Here is a 9,125-nt window from a genome sequence, read left to right on the forward strand (position 1 = left end):
CAGCTCTTAAATTGATGCGCAGTTAGGAAATCTTTGGCAAACTTATGACAGTTGTGTGGTCTCTGATAGATTTTATACTGGACAAACATTTTGACATTGTTTCACTGGTGGCAGCTGTACAGGCTCTCTTGATTTTCTGTTGTTGTAGTGCTTTGCTATCTTACACTGTTGACAGCTGTATGGTCTCTCTTGAAGTCTAACACATGTAGGGGGTCCTGTCATCCTCTCTATTCTCCCCCTCTCTGGAATTTAAATTTACGAAGTTGTTTTGCAGAAGAATTCTTCTAACAGATCAACCTTTTACACCTTAGCCACACAGGTGCCATGTCCAAACACTGAACAGACCCACGCTATCAGATCTCCCTGATGCTGAGGACGTCATCCGAGCCAAAAAGGACAGATTTACACTTCTGTGGAATGTCCCACTCTTGTTTCTGGACTAATTAGTTCTGATTCGAAAGAACATCAACACGATATCAGGAAATACAAAGAATGAGAATTGACTCTCATACTTCCTATGTACAAAATCTAGAAACCTTAATGTTATGTTCAATTATGTTTTAAGTTTGTGGTTCCTTAATTCTTCCTTTTCAGAGACACATACATGCAAACATACCAAACACCTTCTTGCACCCCCCTCTCCGAGGGTGACCAGGGAGTGAGACACAGATAAGCAAGTCGTAAATAACTTTCTTTCTCCAGAACCAGACTCCGATGTGCATTCCTCTGAAAAAGAACCGAAGTTTGATAATATGACTATCGAAAATGTAATAACCTGGTAAGTTATATATTGTTGTTCAGGTGCTAAGGATTACAATAAGACGATTTTGATCCTTGTACGATAAAGCTAGCCCAAATTCACATAATTTGTCACAGTAAGGATGGATCAACATTGCCATCAAGTGGCTATCTTTAAAAGTATTTTCTTTCTTTTCATCATTGTTGAAGTTAAAGCATGTAGAACCTTAGAAATGTTCTTATACTAATAGTAGCTATTAGTTGAAATCATAACTATTGGAATTGTTATTTTAGAAACCCCAACCTTTTGTTATTAGCAAAATGTCACTGTAAAGAAAACCTGATTTTATTTATTACTGATGCTTATGAGTTATTTTGATGTGGTCATTCTGATACGCCATCTTGTAATGTTGAGTGTTGCCGCATAGGAAAACATTGCAAACAAGCCATGATGAGTGATGGAATGGTTAAATTTAGTAATATAAAGTAGGTTAAGAAGATCAGGCAATAAGACATCTCGAGACAAAGAAGTAGGCGCTCTTTCCGCGCGAAGAATTTGGAAACCCGATCCAAACATGCCCTGAATAATTAACACATAAAACCAGAGAGTTTCACTTTCTTTAACTTTCTCCGCACTGTAGGCTACTTCTTTCCATTTTCCGTTTTACTTTTATTTTAGTCTTCTTCTTTACGTACTTAGTCATGTTTATACTTAGTAACTTTAAGAACAACTTGAATATTGTTCCAAAGCCAATTTGAAGCTCTGTCTGTTTCTCGTCGGACGTTTTTCGCGACGTACAATTTTTATAGTGACTAAAATAGTTTTATTCATTTTTATACTCTACGAACCGAAGTACTAACCAACATCGTTTATAAGTTAGCCAGCGTAGCAGGGGTGGAAAGTAACGAGTTACATTTACTCTCGTTACTGTAATTGAGTAGTTTTTTTGTGTAGCCTACTTGTACTTTATTGAGTACTTTTTAAAATCAGTAGTTTTACTTTTACTTAAGTACATATTATTAGAAATAATTTACTTCACTACATTTTAAATAGCTTCCGTTACAAAGTAAAAAACAAACAAAAAAAAAAGATGAAATTGCACTGCATCTGCGTGCTAAACTGTCCATCTTGATTGGCTCTGGACAACCGCAGCGCCAGAAGGTCAGAAACGTCGAGACGTTGGCGACACAGAGGAGCTAGCTAAAAGATGATGGAGACAAGTGTATTGATGGAGAAGGGTCGAATTTGGGACATAGAGACACGCACGGAGAACGTGAGGCCAGTCCCTGGCCATACTTAAGGGACTTCTTTGAGTTCAAGTCCGCGAATGACAATGAGACGCAGCTATCCACCTACAAAAACTCTGTTTCCAACCTGCACAAGCATGTACAGGTAAGATAACCTCACGTGAAGCTAAATAACGTTACATGCAATTAATCATGGATACATGCAATTAATAACTTCATTAACTTCATCAATCATGGTATGCTAACGTCAGTGTTAGCAGCCAGCTTTATAGTGCTAGTTAACGTTAGCTAACTTGCTAAACTAGTAAGCTTCATTTTAAACAATCAAATTTGACTCATGCCTTAATTTCACATAAAATTATGGTACTATTGCTGTGAAATGGGTTGAAAATTGCTTATGATTGTATTAACACATTGAAAAATGCACCAAAAAGTTATTAAGTTTTGGCTAAAATCTTCTAGTGTTGTTCTAACCCTCTACAGCACAGCGTTGCCTTTAGGCAACAGAAAGTTTTTTTAAGCCCCATGCCCAGTACATGTGAATTTAAATGATGCCAACCAATGAGATTGATGTAAAAAGTATCAAATTTCAGTCCAATAAAATGTGGGATTCACTATGAAGCATGATTTGAAGGCGGGACATCCTTTTCTGACACATGGTCACAGGAGGACATGGTGTGAGAACAAGGTAAGAATATTTACCCTAATAATCATATTTAACATTACATAAACTGTAAATAAAAAATATATTTGTGTGTATGAAGTTGTAGAGAAGGTTATTGTCAGGTTTTATGAAGTTTTTTTTATTTTGCATGTTCAGAAATTCAGTTTTTCTTTTCGTTGCCTCAGGGCAACGTTGTGCGATAAGGGGTACTTCTTGAGGGAGATTTTGCTAATGGTATTTTTGAATGTGATCATATATTATTTCATATATTTTTGCACAAAACTGTCTGTAAATGCAATAATATTGTATTTATACTGAATTTGACTTCTTTTAACACATTTTGACAGAAAAATGGAGGACCCACTTCAAATCAGGATGTCCAATTGGACAACACATCACACTGGCCGACAATGTGTGACAACAACGGAAGATGCAGGGTTCCTGGTTGCACAGGAACACCAAAAGTGATGTGTAAAAAGTGTAATGTGCACCTCTTTTTCATAGCACAGAATAAATGCTTTTTGAAGATTCACACTGAGTGACAGCAATGTCTAACATGAGAATAAACATGACATGAGGATGGACTATACGAAGCTAAGCTTGTACTGGGTTAGATATGTAAATATGTTTAATGTGTTTTAAATTCTTTGTTTCATGATTTGTTGACATTTTTGGAAGATTTTCTGATGTTTTTATTGCTCTCTAAAAGTTGCCTTATAATGTATGAATTAAAGATTTCCTCTGTTGTTTTGTACCATTGCGGCACAACGTTGCCCATAGGCAACGAAAAAATATCTTGAAGTGGGGGGCTCTGAAATATAAAAAAAAATGTTTTTACAATAAAATGGTCCAAAATGAATCAGTAAATGACATTGAATCATTTTTAGCATGTACCATCAAAATGTGTGCAGTAGAGGGTATTGTGTCTCTTTAAAATTAAATTAAAGAGTATGGTCTAGACCTGCTCTATGTGTAAAGTGCCTTGAGATGACTGTTGTTGTGATTTGGCGCCATATAAATAAAGATTGATTGATTGATATATTGGTGAATGTTTTTCGTTCAGTAATCTTATATGCAGGATAAAACCAGGTGATCTGGGACCACACGTAAAGTCTGCCAGTGACCTATCCATGATATAGTCTACTCTTTCTACATGTCACTTTGAAAAATATGAATTAATTAATATAAAAAATATTTTAACTGTATGTTTAATGAAAACATGGTATTGAGAATATATATGATGATGTTTGTTTTTATTCACAGGAAACATCTGTCACAGGTGAAAGTCTACACTGACCTTGTGGCAGCACGGAAGCGTAACCTGGAACCAGAAAAAAACCCAAACAAGCAAAAATATCTGACATGGTGGCAGTGGATGGAACCAAACGTGTGCCGCAAGCAAAAGTTAACACGGTTCTGATTAACTTAATTTGTGAAGGCCTTCATCCATTTTCTGTGGTTGAACAACCTGCTTTTAAAGAAGAGAGGAACTTTAAAGAGGATCTGTAATCTGGCTCTATCTGTGATCTGTGTTCATCTTTAATAAAAAAGTGAGTTTGAGTTTGTGTATATTTTTGCACTTCTTTATTGCATGGGGAGAGATTATACACCCCGCCTAAGAAGTAACTATGTAACTTTTACTCTGAGTACATTTTAAATGAGATACTTTTTACTTTTACTTGAGTAAATTTTTACACCAGTACTTTTACTTTTACTTGAGAAAAATTTCATCAAGGTAACAGTACTTTTACTTGAGTAGATTTGTTTGGCACTCTTTCCACCCCTGCAGCGTAGTCAGCTGGGATATCAGAGAAATACCCAATCTCTTCGACGGATCAAGAAACCAAAAAGCTGTTGCCATAGCAACGACACCGAGAAGACGTGGCGATCCGGCTTCCTTCTTCAAACACAAAGACATTGCAAAGTGTCTTCTACTGCCTTTGACTGAACACCTACAACGCTCTCAAGACGCTGGGTGTTGGAGTTGCAGATCAAACAACCCGTCCCGTCTACCGGTCCAAGAGAGACCTGCATCAGCTGTGCCGTTTCGTCACCACCTCGTCACACCGACGCTCCGCCATCACCGTGCCGAGAAGACTCTACAAAAGTAGGCTGAATTGTTCCTACCGCTTAAAGGGGAACTCCGGCGCAAAATGAACCTGGGGTTAATAACACATGTGTACCGAGTTCGACCGTTCTTTAGTATTTGTTTTCATGCATTTGTTTTGTTAGTCAAATGTGACCAGTTTTCTTGCAAACCGCTATTGAGCGTATAACGCTAGCCTTCGGGGCACACCGACACATGAAAAGAAATCGCTATTTCTATACCACTAACAAGGCTCACAATATCACCACACTTACACGGTAGCATAACTAGGGTCTCTACATGTAAACCGAAGCATTGAGAACTTTGCAAGTATACAGGCAGTTTATTAAAAAAGGAATACAGTACCGTTCGCGTCGGGCTCGCATATCCAGGCGGGCGCCATCTTGGGGACAACTGAACTCTCTTTCCTATGCTCTCAGTGCTTTCTTCCGGCAACAGACAGTTTTCCCCAAGATAGCGGTTTGCAAGAAAACTGGTCAAAACAAAACAAAACAAATGCATGAAAACAAATACCAGAGAACGGTCGAACTCGGTACACATGTGTTATTAACCCCAGGTTCATTTTGCGCCGGAGTTCCCCTTTAAGAAGTTCTTTGTGATGTTGTTTTACGGCAGTGAATGAACAAATTGTACAAATGGTACAAACTGTAGAAAAGGATTCACTCCTTCAGATATGCAAATCATTTAACTGAGATTTATAAATTGATTTAAACCGTGTTCTTCCTATGATAACAGGAAGTGGTGCCCTAACGAGACATTTTAAAAGTGTAGTCCATCCTACACACAGCTCTTAAATTGAGTTGTTTGCAAATTGTTCTCAAACTAACGGAAGCTGTATGGTCTCTCTGATAGATTTTTATAAAAAAGATGTTAGAAAGGCCACCCCTGTGCGCATGCGCCAGTTAGAACATTCCCGTTTCTTAGTTTACCTTAGACGGTAGATGCAGCAGTGACTCGGTAGAGAAAACCTGTGTGTGCCTTGTGTGCGTAATTGCCCAAAATAAGTAAGTAACCCTGTACAATAACTAAGTGTTAAGTCTGTTTTTACTGTAGTATTGAAGTGATTGATGTATAATTTACCAGAGATCGCCTGTAAAACCGTTTGCATGTAGCTTATAGAGCTAACTTCAAAGGACTTTCTGCCGTTAAGTTTCATTTCATGTTTTAGATTCCTGCTGCTGTTTGGTGTGAATGTTACGTGATTTGTGTCAGGGGGAAGTTAGCAATCAGTTAGAATATTGGTTTACATCATTCCAGTCGATTCTGTTTCAGTATTACATGTTAGAGATATCGCAGAACATATGCCAATTTAAACCGTCTCGTCGCTGGATAATTAGACAGTGCGTTCCCCTTTCCAATGATGCATATGGCCACTAGGTGGCACCATTGTAACATGATAGGGGTTATATAGAAGAACTTCGTTTCACCTGTATAGTTTAAGTAGTATGAACACAATCAGTGTTATGACTGTATAGTTTTGTATGTTGATACTAATGTAAATATGGTGTATCTTTTGTTTTAATTCAGACCACACATATACACGGAGATATTTGAGTTGAATGGACATTTCATTGGAAACTTGCCCTTTTGCTGTGCTGTAATGTACCCTTGCTTCAAGTAAACATTGGTTTGCATAAATCCAGTTTCCTGTGTTCTGATCGACACACCGGGGAGACACCCATATTCATCCTTACATATAGTCCAACTTTAACAATCTACGCCACACGATGGAACAAAAGAGGCATTTTGAATTCATTCTCAAACTGATGAAAGCAGTATTGTCGGCCCCTTTAAGAGTGAGGGGGATTGTTTAGGTTGCTGCACTGTTTGTCCCTGCAAGTTTACGGTACTTCCTTTTCAGTCAGTCAATGAAGCTGTTATCTCCACTCACGGTTTATTTTCTTCTCGCTGTACCTAGAAGAGATATAAGTCTGTGAGTAAAGATATTGTTTGTGTGTGAATTACCTACGTGACTTACCGGTCATTAGTGATGGGCAATCGTGATTCAAAAAAAGGTTCACTACTCGAATTATTTCGACCGATCGGGACTGTGCCGGTCGACCCTGAGCAGAGCCATGCCAGCCATGTGAGACGGAATTATCCGCACGTCAGCCAGGTATATCAAATTCCCACAATGCATCTGAACAGGTCAACATTAAAGAGCAATTTGCAGCGAAAGACAGTTTTCTGAATGCAATCAGAGCTATGGACGGCACACACATTACTATAAAAGCACCATTGCATGAATTTGTAAATGTCAACAGGAAACATTTTCATTCGATCAATGTACAGATTATATCCTTTAGCAAAAAGAAGTTTATTCAAGTGTACTACAAGTATACTTATTTTATACTAAAATTGAGGTAGTATACTTGAAGTTTACTTTTTATATACTATATTTCATATACTTAAGAATAGTATAGTGACGTATACTTAGCTTATACTGAAAAGTATAAAGAAAAGTCTAAGACTAAGTATATATATACTAAGACTTACACTTATACTTTAAGACTAAAGCTTGTGGTGACTACTGGAGAGTCAGTGACAGCCCGGAGAGACGGCAACCGGGGCAGAACAGGTCGGCAACCCAATCTGCATCCTCTGAGAGGAGGAACCCAACCAAGCTACGATGAACTTAATGGAAAAATACCCCCAGGGGTGCCCGAGAGGGGGGGAGGATGAGCACCCCAGTCGGACGGACACAGCGGTTACAAACCCAGGCAACGGACAATCGACTATGAGCAAGACGTGTACATGCGGCAAGGTCTGCAAGAACATCCATGGCTTGAAGATCCACCGAGCGAGGATGAAGTGCCCGTTGGGAGCAGAATCAACACAACGCACAGGTGTTACACCTGGTGAGACGCAGGAGGTGCCAGGCCCGGAGTCACCCCACAGTGCCCGGAACCTCCATGTGTTGCAAACTAATCCCGCGAGCATCAAGTCTGACAGGAGGCGGATCAAATGGCCTGCAGCTAGCATGACCTCACTCTGGAAGCAATTTGACGACGATGTCGACCAAATTCTGGAGGCAATGGCGAAGGGAGAGGCCGACGGGAAGCTACAAGCAATGACAGCAGTCATTGTCAGCATTGCAGCAGAAAGGTTTGGCGAGGAGGAGAAGAAAAGCTCCGGAACAACTTACTCAAAGAATCAAAGAGCTGTAAGGATCCACAACATCAGGCAGGAGATGAAAGCGCTGAAGTTCCAGTACAAGGCGGCAGGACAAGAGGAACGCACTGGCCTGGCCCAGCTAATGTGCTTCCTTCGAAAAAAGATCAGAGTTCTCCGCCGTGCAGAGTGGCATCGGAGGCGGCGACGCGAGAGGGCACGCAAGCGTGCTGCTTTTATCGCTAACCCCTTCAAGTTCATGAAGGATTTGCTGGGGCAGAAGCGGAGTGGCAAACTGGCCTCCTCGCAGGAAATCATAGACCAACATCTGAAGCAGACGTACAGCGACCCCGCAAGAGAGCAGGAGCTGGGAGGGTGCAACATCCTCATAGACCCCCCTGAACCAGAAGTGCAGTTCGACATGTCGGAGCTGCAGCTAAAGGAAGTCAGGGAGGTTGTCCGCAGAGCAAGGGCAAGCTCTGCTCCAGGACCGAGTGGCACGTCATACAAAGTGTACAAGAACTGTCCCAAACTCCTGCTGCGTCTGTGGTCAATCCTGCGAGTCTTCTGGAGAAGGGGAAGGATCCCTGAACAATGGAGAGTGGCTGAAGGGGTATGGATCCCAAAGGAAGAAAACTCCACTCAGCTAGACCAGTTCCGCATCATCTCCCTGCTGTGTGTTGAGGCAAAGGTTTTCTTCAGTGCTGTTTCCAAGCGGCTGTGTATCTACCTGGCAAAGAACTCCTACATCGATACATCTGTCCAGAAAGGTGGCATTCCAGGAATTTCAGGATGTATGGAACACACCGGTGTGGTGACACAGCTTATTCGGGAGGCCAGAGAGAAGAAGGGTAACCTTTCAGTGCTGTGGCTTGACCTGGCAAATGCATTCGGCTCCATTCCACACAAGCTCGTCCAGCTCACTCTGACGAAACATCATGTACCCAGCAGATGCAGAGACCTCATTGCTGATTATTACAGCAATTTCAGGATGAGAGTCTCTTCAGGAGCAATTACATCCAGTTGGCACAAGGTGGAGATCGGTATCATCACAGGGTGTACTATTTCTGTGACACTGTTCTCACTAGCCATGAACATGCTCACAAAATCTGCTGAGCCAGAGTGCAGAGGGCCCCGCACGAACTCCGGACAACGGCAACCACCCATCAGGGCATTCATGGATGACCTCACAGTCACGACAGAATCAGTCCCGGGCTGCCGTTGGATTCTGAAGGGACTTGAAAAGCTGGCGGAGTG

The sequence above is a fragment of the Chelon labrosus genome (genome assembly GCF_963514085.1).
Source record: "Chelon labrosus genome assembly, chromosome: 1".
Lineage (NCBI taxonomy): Eukaryota > Metazoa > Chordata > Actinopteri > Mugiliformes > Mugilidae > Chelon > Chelon labrosus.